The sequence below is a fragment of the Petaurus breviceps genome, unplaced genomic scaffold (genome assembly GCF_028583685.1).
Source record: "Petaurus breviceps papuanus isolate PSGF00001 unplaced genomic scaffold, PetGlider_PUasm1.0 90977, whole genome shotgun sequence".
Classification (NCBI taxonomy): Eukaryota; Metazoa; Chordata; class Mammalia; order Diprotodontia; family Petauridae; genus Petaurus; species Petaurus breviceps.
Window position 1 is genome coordinate 1,843,236 of NW_027187391.1, and position 15,242 is coordinate 1,858,477.

The window sequence follows — 15,242 nt, forward strand, 5'->3', positions numbered from 1 at the left end:
TAAGCAGTGCCAAACCAAAATTAATCAGCAGAATGAGCATCTGGCAGGTTGTTACACATCTAAGGCTCCTGTCACATAGCTTTGTAAGCTATAAATGTTAAATCTCTAAAGTAGAAGTGTTAAATGGAAAAAAGGAAGTTTCTTTCCTTTTAGATGGATTTTGTTACTTTGATCAAAATGTAATTTCTAGTTCATAAAAATATTTAAAACAAACAACAACAAAATGCCAAAGGATATTGTGCCATCTACACTTGAAATTCTTTCTTTAGAAATATCATGTTAGTTTTAGATGTTCTCTTATTTAACTCTGAAGCTAGTTAATCATCTTACTACAGATATATGTGCTGAGGGGCAGTTGTATGGATTATCCATTCAGTTACAAGTCATAATGTGCATAATTATTTGAGCTATTTTGTTATTGTTGATATCATTTGGGGACTCTGAAATGCTCATGGGCTAGATAACAATCAGCACAATGCCACTCACACAAAGGAGTATCTATAGGGAATCCATGTTTAATTTGACCTCCATGCTGGGTGTCCTTTAGCACTATGGCAAAACCCTTTGGCAATCATACATCTCCCCAATTGTGCCTTGTTAGGTATTTATTATCAATGGGACCAAAACTTTAATGCTTATGTTGCACACCACCCAGATGCAAAAGATAGATGCACAGTGTGTAATAGATAGGTAGTAGCATTAGCATAAATATAAAGAGTAGTGTCACCATGATTAGCCAGATGTTCTGGCTGATTAGCCTATGTTCTGGCCTTAAAGATACCTTCCTAAGAAAGGTAGGAACATTTCTATTTAGGTGATTTATTGGATCTTCCTGATGGGGTCTCAACAAGTAGCTTATGGTAGGAATCAAGGATATTGTATGATCAAGAATAATTTAATGAATTTAATAAGGTTTAAAGGATGAGACCCTTTATTTTGCCATTAAAACCACATCCCTGTGAAATGTATAGCTAGATTTATTAGCAGCATATTGAGATGATTGATGACATCCCCTTGATAATATGTGAGAGGTACCTTTCGCCTGGGTATTTGTCAGTGCAATGACATCTCAATACTGGGTCAGTCAATAAACATTTATTAAGAGGTTACTAGGTGTCAGACACTGCTAAGCACTGGGCATACAAATATTCAAAAGACTGTCCCTTCTCTCAAAGATCTTATAGTCTAATTGAGGAGACAACACAAAGAAGGATGCTAAAAAGGATGAGGCAGATGGAAACAAGAAAGAAAATATAGTTGGTTAGGGAGGGCATGGTGAAAAATCCCACTCATCTGGGTGAGAAATGAAGGGAGGAGTGGCCTAGATGCCCTTCTCAGTTGGAAGTTCTGGTATGAGTTCCTTCCTCCAGCACTCCAATAAAAGGGGTAGAACAAACTGATGAGGTTTTAACACCAAGTCTAAAGTAATCAATGAAGGTGATGAGGTTTCAGGGGCATGATGGAGAAGTCCAAAATAGTGCATCCCGGTGGGAAATGGCTATTTTAAAAATAATGTATTTTTTAAGATATAAAGCAGCAATTCATTTCCTTTTCACAGAAGACATTTTTTAACACACACACACACACACACACACACACACACAATTGCATTCACAAGACCCAAAATCATGCCATCCCAGAAAAAAAAATTAATCAAGTAGTCAGTAATACAAGTATTGTTATACTTCCTCAGGAAACTGATACTTAAAACATTTAGACATAATGCAATTTGAGGGATTTGGTAATAGGCATTTTACATTTCAATTCACCTCCAAATTATTATTCACCTCAACATCCAAATTATTCTCTTGAAGTACATATCTTGTGACACATCAGAGCAGGTATTTGACTCATCCTCCATAGATGAAAATGTTTTAGATGGTACCGCCCACTGTACTAGAGGGTCTATGATCTCTAGCTCTCTTGGACCCATAAGGTGGCTTCCAAGACTGAAAATGTTGAGTCCAGTTTAGGATCATAGCTTAGGCACCTATGAGGAAGCAGAGATGCAATACAGGAAGCACAACTAGGAGCAAAAGGGACAGAGAGTTGACTTAGCCAATCCCCTTACTTTAGCAGTCAGTTGTGCCCAAAACTGCAATGCTGCTGGAATTGGTAAAATCATATCTATTTTAGATCAGAGCTATATTCTTGGGTTCTGGCTTTAGAATGTGGTAGACCCACCTGGAAGAGAAATAAGAGTTCCAGGGAAAGCTGAATTTGTACAGAATCCATAAATATGAATGAATTTACATCTCTGGGGAGTTAAGCTACTTCTCAAACAGCCCTCCCCTAAGAAGCTGCTCAGCCTCTTATGAATATGGCAATAGAGTAGGAACTTCGGCTCCAGGAACCAGAATGGAACATCTTTTAGGGAGATTAGTTGCAGAAATTCTCACCAGGAGTTAGTCTGATCATGGGTCGAGAAGGAAATATATCCAACATACCGTTATTATCCATATCTTTTCAGAAGCTCTAAAGGAAGACCCACAGATTATGAGTGAACCCTGTGTGGAGGATTCAGGGGAAGACACGGACAATAATTATAGAAGGAGAAGGCATGGATAAGTCATAATATGAAATGCTGGAGGGAATAATTATATCAGTAATAGCACAGATCAATTGAAGTATGGAAGAAATTTTACCAATCTACACACAAGTACTAGTCTATTGTGACATGTGGTTTGAATGAGACCCTAAAGTTTGAAAGGGTATTACACAATCTCTGGCAGGCCTTAGGAAGTTGCAAAGGTGTTGGTGTATAGATTGTGTGATAGGTAATATTCCTTTTTTCTAAGGATTAACTTAGCAGGATAAGTAAAGAGACACCTATGATCTGGTAAGCCACAGAGTGATACACTTTTTGTTCACATCAACTTTTAAAGACCATCTATTAAATTATGAAGATTTTATAATTAGTGTCTCTGGAGGGAGAACTGGCACTGATGAAATAATATATCCTTGAAGTATTGACATAATGCATGAAAATGATTGAACAATAAGCATTTATTAAATACCTATTTTGCTCCAGAGTAGCATAAAGAAATGAATATTTCAGAAAAATATTTTTGTATAACTTATCCTTTGATTATAGGCACTGTTTTTATTTATAGAGAATTCTTAGAAATTAAAATGAAAGCTTTAATAGTCAGACTTTTCACATTCTTCTCCTTTTCTATTTGATTAACTCCCATCTTATTTTGCTACCACTACATGGGAAATAAACTACATTTCCTCCCACTGTGTTAGAGAAGGATCTCTTTCCCAACTTTTGGCTTACCAGTCCAAATGAGTATAGCTCCTTTATTTTTTAATTTTAATTTTTTGCTTTTTGGAGGGGGGAAGGCAGGTCAATTGGGATTAAGAGACTTGTGCAAGGTCACGTAGCTAGAAAGTGTTAAGTGTCTGAGGCCGCATTTGAATTCAGGTCCTCCTGACTTCAGGGCCAGTGCTCTACTCATTGTGCCAGCTAGCCACCCCTGAGCATAGCTCCTTTGAAGGAAATGACACCCATATATCAAGTGGGTCATCTAGATTCTTCTACAGTGAGGTTGGATGGTGGCACAGTAGATAGAGTGCTAGTCCTACAATCATGACTATTCCCAAAATCAAGACCTTAGTTCAAATATAATCTCAGATATCTACTAATTATGTGACCCTGGATAAGTTAATATCTGCCTCAGTTCCTGTAATGCCAAGCAAAGGCAACTTCCCAAGGCTCAAAATACCAGCATAGCTGCTCTCCATTTTATTCAGTGACAAATTAAGAACAGAGAAAATAAAAATATAGCATAATTCAAAATACAGCATTCACCAAGTGTAATTCAATCAAGTACTACTCCACCCCTAGGCAGTACATTCATTTAGTCAATCACAAAGCCCCTCTTCTCAAGTGGAGATTAGTTTCCAATCATTAGTAAAGTTCATTCATTTGTTCAATCACAGAGCACACAAAAGTCAAAAGTTCCCCACCCTTGGATCTCAACTGAATCTACCCCAGAGTTATAACAAGCTTAAGGACAGCATTTAATACCCAAAGAGAGGTCTTTTCTTCATTTTGACCCGAGGTAAGTTCTCAGCAATCTTTGTTCCTTGGGGAGACAAAGCTTAGCAAGGCCACAAGATATATTGCCAGTGTCTTCATTAATTCATTCTCTGTCTGCAGAACAGTCCTAGGACCCCTGAAAACATGAGCAAAACCCTCTTCCAGGATTTCTGTAAGTATACAACAAGAAAATCCTTCTTCAGGGCTTCTGAACCAACAGCAAGGTTCCCAAACCTCTGCAACAACAGGACTGTCTTTCACCAGTGAACAAATCTGACAAAACAACATCAAGACAGACAGACAAAGTGCCAGCATAACAGCCATGTCTCCTCAATCCTTGGCAGCTCTGGGTGGCAGCTCTCAAAAGTCCTGGGCAATTCAAACTGGCCCTCAGCAATCCTCTCCGTCTCTCTCTGCCTCCAAGATGATGCTTCCAAAAATTTCTTCTGCCTCTCTGTTTGCTTGTGTCTCTCTAAATTTACATCACCAGCTCCTCCCAGTTCAGCATTCTCTTTTCATATCAACAAGTGGGATTCATAAGCTCTGGGTTTTAACACAATCAATCCAAAAACCAAGCCGATACAGGGGCATCTTTAAATTCCATTACTATTACAGTTCCCTCAGTTGTAAAATGGGGGTCATAATAGCATCTACCTCACAGGGTTGTTTTTGTTTGTAAAATATTTAGCACAATGACTGTCATATACCAGGAACTTAATAAATGCTTGTTCTCTCCTCTTCTATCCCCCCACTTGACAGAGGGATTGAGTTCAACCTTGGAAAACTTCTCTATAATATGTAATGTATCTATTTTGTTTTTTTCCATTTAAAAGTCATTCTTAAGGAATATCTGAATTTGGATTTTGTGTAGCTCATTAAATTATCTACAAACGAGGTTACCCATAAGTCTCTGAATATGTGGCAAAGTATATAAGACAAAAATGGATTCATTTAAAAATAATGTTGATATGTTTTACACTGCCATATTTTCACTCACTATCCCTCTCCTTACACCCTTCAAAAAGCTATCTCATATAATAAATAGTATTTTTAAAGACAGAAAAGGAACAGAAGAGGGGAAAATTAGCATAACTGATCAATATAATGAAAAAGTCTGAAAACATGTGCAACATACAACACTTGTGGACTATCCATCTCTGCCAAGGGATGAGGTGGGGGTGTCATAACTATTCTTTTAAGTCATGTTTATTCTTTATCATTTTGCAACATTAACCTTTGATTAGTTTTGATGGTTGTTCTTTTTGTTTACATTTTTATAGTCATTATGTTTGTTGTTTTCTTGACTCTGCTTACCTCACTCTGCATCAGTTCATATAGATCTTTTCTTGATTCTTTGTATTTATCATATTAGTCATTTCTCAATATCACAAACTTGTTTTGTTGCATCCATATGCATCAATTTGTTTAGCCATTACTCAATCAATGGGCATCTCATTTGTTTTCAATTCTTTGCTATTACAAAAATGTATCTACAAATATTTTGGTGAATAAGAGAACTTTATTCCTATCAATTACCTCATTCATATATAGTGAACTCACTTTCAAGCTTCAGTGAGAAAATGTTTGCATATAGGTAGAATTTACTTACACTAAGCCCAAAAGTACAATATAGGTACTCAATAAATCATATTACATATCTCATGAGTATAGTTGAAGCCAGTATTAGCTACTCCAGTTTGAATTTATTCACGCATTTTCCCTGGAAATATGCTTTCTCTATACCATCTGAATGCATATTGGACTTCAATTCTTATTTTCTATTACCTCTGCCTAGTCTTGCCAGATCATGGTGACTTCTGATTAGATTTATTCCTTTGAAAATTGCCTGGTTCATATTCCTTGGCCGTTATCTAGTGAAGAATGGATATTAATCAGAGAAATGTGAATTGGTTCCTTATATGTCTTAACATGAGATTTTTATCACAGAAACTTGTAAACATTTTCCCCAGTTTCCTATTTTTCTTCTAATTTTTTACTACATTTGAATTATTGCATAGAAATATTTTAATTTTATATAATAAAAATGCCCCATTATATCTTATGTGATTCTTTTTTTTTTTCACTCGAATAATAAACTTTTTCCATAGTCAAAGATCTTTATCTAAATCCTTAGAATCTTTCAAAGTTCAGCTCAGGCATCATCTTTATTAAGCCATTCCTTGCTTCTCTCATTTGTTTATAATGAGATATTGCACATCCAAAGCATCCACCATTTGGAAAACTATTTTAATATATGGTGGAAGTTAGTATAAAGCTCACCTTTAGCAAACTCAAGTCCAGTTCTCCTAGTCTCTTTCACCTACAATTGATTTTCTGACAGACACTTTCACATATGTAATATATTTCAGGATTATTATAGATATATTTCAAAGATGGATGAATTGGTATATACACCACTGAAGAACTTATATTAGAGAATGAGGATCCACTGGCATACAAGTAGTTTGAGTTTTGGTTTGGTCTTAGAGTCTAACCACTATGAATTATATTGTGCTCTTGGGAATATATTTTTAAAGTTCCAAAAATTTGCAAATTAAAATATGAAAATATGTATATTAGGGTCCATCTCTGCAAAGAAGAACAGTGATTTGTTAAGTGATCACTTTGGTTAAAATAATTTAAATATTGCAAATATTAAAATCCTCCTCCTATTTAAAGTTATAAACATGTTTTTGACATTAAAAGAGAAAAGAAATGACTAACAGCTCTCTACTTAGAGACAGCTGTCATTTAGTAAGGTGTCATAGTATGAAAGAGTAATCAGAATAAAAATACTTTGGGCTGTCTAGAGGCAATTATGTAGAGAATTTCATATTTAAGATGGAGCACCAAAGTTTCACACAAATCTGACCTATTTGGTAAATCATTATTATTACGTATCAAGTGAATAACAACAAAAAATCATTTCCTGCATTTTCTTTGTGGCATATACTCCATTATATGAAAAAGATACTATAAGTGGACAGATTGCAGTGTATAAAATTAAAATGAAACCAGGAACCTTATTAAAAGAAAAATATGGGAGAATGGAGGGACAATACAATTTCATCCTTAAAAAAGAAAACAAAAATAAAGGTAAAAATGTTAACATCTACTTGTACTAACTTTTATGATTGATCAATTGATAAGACACAAAATATTCTCCAGTGTTGAGTAAGAACTGACAAAAATCTTTCATTTCCCACTTCCTCCATTCATTCATCCATCTAGTCAAGAAATATTTCCAGAAGACCTATTATGTTTATGGTATATATTCAAAGAGAGATATAAGGAAAAACAAGAGACATATGCTAGTAATAGTAATTGACATGTAAGTAGTTCTTTTATCATTTATGGTTTTGTGGTTTTATGAAATATCTTCACAAACCATATTAAGACATTTTTATGGTATCTTCTCATTTTAGCATTACAGTAATTCTTTGAGATAGATACCATTATTTCCAATTTCAAGATGAGAAAACTGAGGCTTAAGTTGGTCAAATGACCTGACCAAGGATATATTTTTATTAAGTGTTAGAAGTTTCCAACCCAGGTTTTTCTCAGTTCCAAGGACAATGCTCTTCCCATTAATCCACATAGTCTCTATAAGGAAACACAACATATACATAGATATAATAGACATTCTAATATTATAATGCCATAAAAGTTTAGGCACCTCTATATTTGATTATAAAGTAATTTTCCTATTCTAACATTTCTAATTTAGCATTTAATATTAAAAAATACTAACAATAAAAACTTTCATTGGTAACTACTTCAGAGATTCAAAAAGGAACAAAATTCCAGAGTTGGAGAAAAACAACTTTGATATAATATAGTACAATTAAATAATTCTTATAAGTCACAGAATCTGAGTTTGATGGAACAACCCGTATGAATAAGTCCCCAAAAAGTGATCATGCCTGCTTTAAGACTCCTGGGGTTGGACAAAATGCTGTGTCGTATTGAGGAAACTCATTGGATTTCTAGGTAGTCCTTGACAAGTTTTGTCCTTTAGCCAAGTTTAAATCTACTTTCATGTGATTTATGTCCATTGCTCCTAGTTCTGCTGATTAAGGCCAAGCAGAGCAAGTCTAGTATCTTTATTGCATGTTAGTCTTTCAAATGCTTGAAAATAATTATTATGTCCTCCCATCCATTTTTTCTCTAGATAATTATCACCAATTCCTTCAAATGATTGTCATATGGATATTTTCTAGTTCTATTACCCTAATTGCCTCTCTGTCCACACAGCTGCTGAAGTACCTTTTCTAAAGCATAGATATGACTGTCATTCCTCTGCTGAATAAGCTCCACTGATTTCTTATTACCTACAGGATCAAATAAAAACTCCCCTGTTCTGCTGTTAAAGTTCTTCATTACTTGTCTCTTATCTACCTCCCCAGTTTTATCGTATGTCTCTTCCCTTCACATACTTCACATACTCTATGGTCTAGCCAAGCTGGCCCCTTTGCTGGTCTTTACATAGGACACTCCATCTCCCATCCCATTTCCACTCCCTATACATAGGAATTCTCTTCCTTCTCATCTTCTCTGCTTAGAATCCTTAGTGTCTTTCAAAGTTCAATTTAGACACTATCTTTATTAAGCCATTCCTGATCTCCCTAGACACTAGTGCCTTTTACCCTCCAAATTATCTTCTTTATATTTCTTTGTGTAAATATTGTCTCTTTTGGTAGAATGTAAACATCTTAAGGGCAGGCACTGCTTTTTTTTAGTCCTTACATCCCCAGGGAATACTACAGTGTCTGGAACATAGTAGACTCCTAAAAATGCTTGCTGATTATTTGACATGCTAGAGTTACTTAATGTTAATAACATTATCACACATGTTACTGAATAAAATGCCTCAAACCAGAGCAAAATTTAGTGAGACCAACTTTAATTTAGAGAGATGAAAATTTCCTTTCTTTCAAATTACTGTGTTTTTTCTAATGCAAGCTTAGATTATATAAGCTTTCTTAGCTACTCTGTCACACTTTCTTGGATTCATACTGAGTTTTCAGCATTCACTAAAAGAGCCTAATACTTTTCATATGAATTGCCATCTAATACTCCCTTCCCCATCCTTTACTTGACTTTAAAAAAACAACAACTGAACATGTATAGGCTTCATATTTGTCTCATCGTTCTAGATTGATAAAAATTTTTGGATTGTAATACTATCATTCAAAATCTTAACTCTTCCACTTCTTTGGTTCCTGAAAAGGTGATGACCATTTCATCTATGATTTATTTTAACCACCAGGTGGCACTGCAAGCCACTATTAAAAACCTCTTTACCAAAGCCCACAGCGGACCATTGCCAAAACTCTCCTTGGTTGTCCATTGCAGGCAAAGAGCACCCCTCCCCCCACTTTTTTTTTTTTTTTTGACTTGTCCTTCTCATTCTCCTGGAACAAGATGAACAAATTACCTGCCCTGTAAGGAAAAGTCTGCCTCTGTCATGCTTCCCCTTTCTCCTAGCAATTTTGTGCCATTTCCAGAAACATAAGTTGTCTTCTCTTACCCCCTCAGTCAAAGCCTTGTGGAGACAGACAAGTTATTATCATGTAATGGATAAGATACTGGTCTTGAAGTTAGGAAGAACAAGTTTCAAATCCTAAATCAGACACTTACTAGTTTGGAAAATCAATTAATTGATCAAATATTTATTTAAAATTTGCTATGTGCTTGGCACTGGAAATACAAATATAATGAATCAAATGACCTCTATTTTCTTATATTTCAGTGGGGAGACTACAATAATGGATACAGCATAAAAGGAAATTTAATGCATATACATCAGAGTACCTAGGACAGGGGTGAGGAAACTGTGGCCTCAAGGTCACAGGTTCCCCAATCCTGGCTAGGACATAATGCTCAATTATTGCTCCAAAAATATAAAAGGTATGAGGTGAAAGAGGACCCTAGTAGTTGGAGGCAGATCAAAACAGGCTTCATGTGTAAGATTGCGTCCGAACTGCTTCTTAAATGGAAGCTGATTACCTTTACTGATGTTCATAGAAGTCCTCCCCTCTATATTTTCTTCTATGAGTTCATGGATTTCCCAAGAGGAATGTATTTCCTTCATAGCCAATGCAATTCTACTACCTCTTTTATCTAACCTATTCCTTTGACATAAGTTATATTTTTTTCATCGCCATTTTAGAGTCATGAGTTACAAGGTTAAATTTATTTTTTAAGGTGAAATCTGTTATTAACTTCATTTATGCATAGATATGGGAAACCATGTACTATCTGATTCCATCTCTTTACAGATAATGTTTTTTGTAGATTTATTTTTGTAGGGATTCCACTAATATTCTTCCTAGGACAATCCTGTTACCCTTATGATCTCTGTCTTCAAAGATGTAGTACATATAAATTACTTAGAAAAGATTCTCATTGGGATAGAATTTGTGTTCACCTAATATCTATGTCTGTCTATGACATTATTGCAGCTTCTCTATGTTGCCAGGTTGATATTCTTGTAGACGGCAACATGTGACATCAGTGTTTGGTTCCTTTGTCAGTTGTATGGGGGCTCTGTAGGATTACTGTATCCACTTGTTAGTTCTATTATTTTGGCAGTTGGGCAGAATACGAAGAAATAAGGAATAGCTTCAATAGCCTACAAGTTGTGTTCTCACATTCTGCAAGAGACAAGGATGTTTGTACTAATCATTTCGGCATATTTCCGATGCCAGTGGGGAAACCTTCAATTCACTGGCATCTAGAAAAGAGTAAAAGATTTATGTGGCAGAATAAATTCAAGAAATTCACAGGAATATTTGGTTGGATTGCTTAGAAGCATTTTTATTATTTTATAATGCTTTCCTAAAACATAAGTAAATAAGCAATTGCTGTTTAAATGACATGCTTCAAGTACTTGCCACTTTTAACAGGAATAGAGAAATTTTCTTTTATTATCAAAGACTGAGATGGAACTTTTCATTAAAGTAACTTTGCATAACCTTTACTCATTATTAATTCTCATTCTTCTAAGAAGTGAGTTATGATTTTGAAAAGAAAATTCCTTTACGCTTAACAGTTCATCAGAACATAGACTTCTATGTTCAGAGGAGCCCCTGGTTAGCAAGGTGTTCAGCTTTAATCTACTAAAGTCCAGAGGTTCGGTTGGGGATTACTGTGACAGATATGTGAACTCCTTTTTCATATGAACTTTAACCCCAAGATAAATAGTCTGAGAGATCCACTTTCTCTAGGAAGCCACAGTATTCTTAGAGTCAAAAGGTTGCAATAAATCTGGAAAGGTCATGGAGAGTCTAATTCCTCTGTTACTAGGCATAACTAACTAATTAATTAGTCTTAAACCATTTCAAGTAGATGAATATATTATTAAAAATCACAGAAGAATTAGACACCACAGTCTCCCAGTAATTGAAGCCACTCAGGCTGTACTTAGTATTATTCACTTAATAATCTAACACCCCATGCCTAGAAAGTACTCCCCTCTTGCCTTTCCTTTTTAGAATCTCATTTCCTGAAAAAAACATGGCTCATTTAACACATTCTACACGAAGCTTTTGTTGCTTCCCTTTTAATATCTTTCCTGACAAAAATTTATCCTTTATGTATTTTGTATGTATGTATGTAATTATATGGGCATCATTCTCTCCTGTTAAAATAATTAGCTCCTTGAGGGCAAGGAGTATTTCATTTTGACTTAGTATCACCACTGCCTTCCAGGCAAATAGTAAGGGAGTGCTCCTTGATTGTCAAGCCAGATGCAGAGAATAATGGGCTTAATGTAGGAAGATTATATGATGAACACACACATTCACACATACATATACACACAGAGGTAATAGCATGGTGTAATGGATGGAGAGTTGACCTCAAAATTAGGAAGAATTGGATTCAAGTCCCACCTATGACACATATGCTAGGAATTTCAGGTAAACTGTTAGGATTCCCGACCACTTTCTTTTCTTTTCTTTTTTTTTTTTTTTTTTAACAATAAAGTCATGTGTTTTATTTGCTAACGTTGGATGTTTATGCCACAAGGACACGGGCTCCACCGACGCCCTTGATTTTTCCCTCTGCTCGCCTGCTGAAGAACTTCGCCTTCTCGATGACTGGCTGCTTTGGGGAGTTTCCCTTTTCCTAGGGCTTTGTAGTAGCCCGACCGTACAACATCAGTGATAGGGGCAAGGCCCCCCTTGTTTTTGGCAGCATTAATGCTGGTCTGCTCACTGACCAGTGTCCCCAGCTTATCAAGGTTGACAGTTGGGCAGTAGCTTTGGTTTTTCTTCAAGTGGTAATGCCTCATGCCCACTTTACCAAAATAACCTGGATGATGTTTGTCAAAGTTGATCCAGTGATGGTGCAGCCCTTCTGCATTGCCACGGCCTCCAGGGTGCTTTCGGTGCTTGCCAATGCGCCCGTGGCCGTGGCTGATGTGCCCGCGGAGCTTCCGCGTCTTCCTTAGTCGGGAAGGCATCTTGCAAGCCACCGCAAAAGAGAAAAGGAAGCTGTGCCGCAAGTGTCGCGAGAAGAGCGAAGAGGCAGGAGGTCAGCTTATACCCCGACCACTTTCTAAAACTATAAATTACAGACCAGGTGCTGACTTGCACTGATAAAATTTATCACTCGTTTTGAGTATTGTGAAAAAGGTAAATGCACATAGAGACAGTCACTTTCTCTTCCATTTTGATCAGATGCATGTCACCAGGAAAATAAATATTTACCAGCTCTCATTAGTTGTGCTCCATCTCCAGAGAAGAGCTCTCCATTTTTATTATCCAAAACCAAAACAAAACAAAATGAAAAAAACAAGTTGTTCTCAGATCCCATCATGATACCTGTATCTTTCCAAAATTCATTCTTCTCTACTGAAATCCCTTCCTTCAACAAAAAAGCAGTGATGAAAATAAAACTTGTGCCCCTATTTTTTGCCTAGATTTTTCTAATTCCTAAAATAATTTTAAAATATCTTTTGGTAGTATCTCATATGTCTCAATAGGAAAAAGAAATAGAAATAGGTAGTGGTTATTAGATTTGACAAGCCTTTGGTGAGTCTCAGTCACATGATAAATACTTGCCCTCGAAAGACATTATATCTTGCTATCTGTGGTGGTCCATGCCAAATAGACATGGGATTTGGGGGGTGGTGCAGATGGTCTCTAACCCTTGGCAAACATTCTGCAGATCATTCAAAATACTTGTCTTTTATTCTTGCTGCAACTGAGATATTCGATTCTGTGCCCACTTTGCAGCTGAGTCTTGTGGCTAACTCGTTGCCATCTGTCATGATTGTTTGCTTTATCTGTTCACTGGCCAAGAGAGCTGTCACTATGCACTCCTGAGGGAGGTTTTATCTATAAGAAGCTTTCTTGCCCTTTTCTGGGGCTCTTTCAACCTTTTCTCACAATATGACAATATTTTCTTTTTTTTTGTTCAACTGTGTTTAATGAACAATTAATAAATTCTTTCCAAAGTATTAGTATAAAAATGGAAGGTCCCTTGCTTGTTTCTGAGAGATCTTATGTAGATTATAGCTTCAATTCATTTATAATATTCCTTCTTCTGCTCTTTTTATTTCTGTTTCCTCTCCCTCCCTCCCTTCCTTTTTCCCTTCCTTCCTCCCTTCCTTTCTTCTTTCTATCCATCCATTGATTAAATTTCAAATGCTTTCTATTTGAATCTCATTGTCTTTTATGTAGTCTCTAACTCTTGAAATCTCCTATGATAGCCCAATATGCCAAATGATGAAGAAGCTGAGGTTTAGAGAGGTTAATTGAATTTTCCAGGATCACAAAACTACTAAATGACTTTACCAAGACTTGAATTCAACCTTGTAACTCAATGTTTGTTTTCCCTTGACCCTTTTTAATTTTAATTTTTTTTTTGTAAGCAATTGGGGTTAAGTAACTTGCTCAAGGTTACACAGCCAGTTATTTCTGGGTGTGGTGCTAAGTATCTGAGCCCGGATTCAATCCCCAGGTCATCCTGACACTGGGGCTGGTGCTCTTACTTGCCGAGCCACCTGCCCCCCCCCTTGACCCTTTTTTAGTAAACCAAACTATCTTCTCTGAATTTATAATAAAAATTCATGGTTGACTAGGACTGTTTTCAATTCAGTTACATTCAACAAATATTTATTTCCAGATGATTAATATGTGGCTTATATTTCCAAAACATATTTGAGAATGAGTTGGAACTAAAGGGTAGAGTATAGAGAATATAAATTAAAGCTTTATAACATTTTACTGAATCAATATGTGATTTTTGTTTCTTATTTGGATTTAATGTTTTTATTTATTCAACATCTGTCACAATTCATTTAATCTGAGCTTTAAATATACCTGACATTCCCAAATAAAAAGGAAAATTTTTAAATGATGTTTTATAGAAAATTATTTTATGTATTTCTTTTATTTCTTACAGACACAGAAATTTATGAGTTCTACAAATGGATTATTTCCCTTTTCTAGCAGTTTTGGATGATGTTTTCCAGCTATGCTCCCTTTGCTATTGTTAGCCTTAAAGACTTCCATAATGGTAGATTTATTTGCATTGCATGAATCTAGTGAAAAATGTTTTATGGGGCTTCTTTTTTTTCTGTCACAAAAAGCTTCCTTTTGCTCACATAATTCATGTTTAAACCTTATGTAAAAGCTAGTAAAGTTGGTTTAACATATCTTTTCTTTTGAACTTGACTCAATCTTTCATCAATAGAGAAAGAAAAAAGGAATCTCATAAGTTTTATTATTACTGCTGTTATTGTTGCTGCTACTGCTACTCCTACTACTAAGACTACTGCTACTACTAATAAATACTACCACTGATGATGATGATGTTGATAAACAGCAATTATATATTGCTTTGAGGTTTGCAAAACATTTTACAAGTAATATCACATTTTGTTTTCATAATAGCCATAGGAGGTATGTACTATTATCTCCATTTTTCACATTAAGAAACTGAAGAAGAGAGAGGTTAAGTCACTTGCCCAAGGACACAGGGCTAGTAAATGTCTGAGGCTGGACTGAAACTTAGGTATTCCTACCCCCTGACTGATGTCTGCTGGCAGTTGAAATAATGAAAGTAAAAACTGAGGAAAATATTAAATGGAAACATTTTGTTTTTCATTACTTCAGCTATCTCCATCCATCCATCCATCCATCCATCCATCCATCCATCCATCCATCCATCCATCCATCCATCCATC

At 35.7% G+C, this 15,242-nt stretch overlaps 1 pseudogene; it reads right to left on the bottom strand.

The window, feature by feature from the left end:
• Positions 1-12,031: 12,031 nt before the first annotated feature.
• Positions 12,032-12,597, bottom strand: LOC138153275 (large ribosomal subunit protein uL15 pseudogene; annotated as a pseudogene).
• Between the last annotated feature and the right edge of the window lie 2,645 nt (positions 12,598-15,242).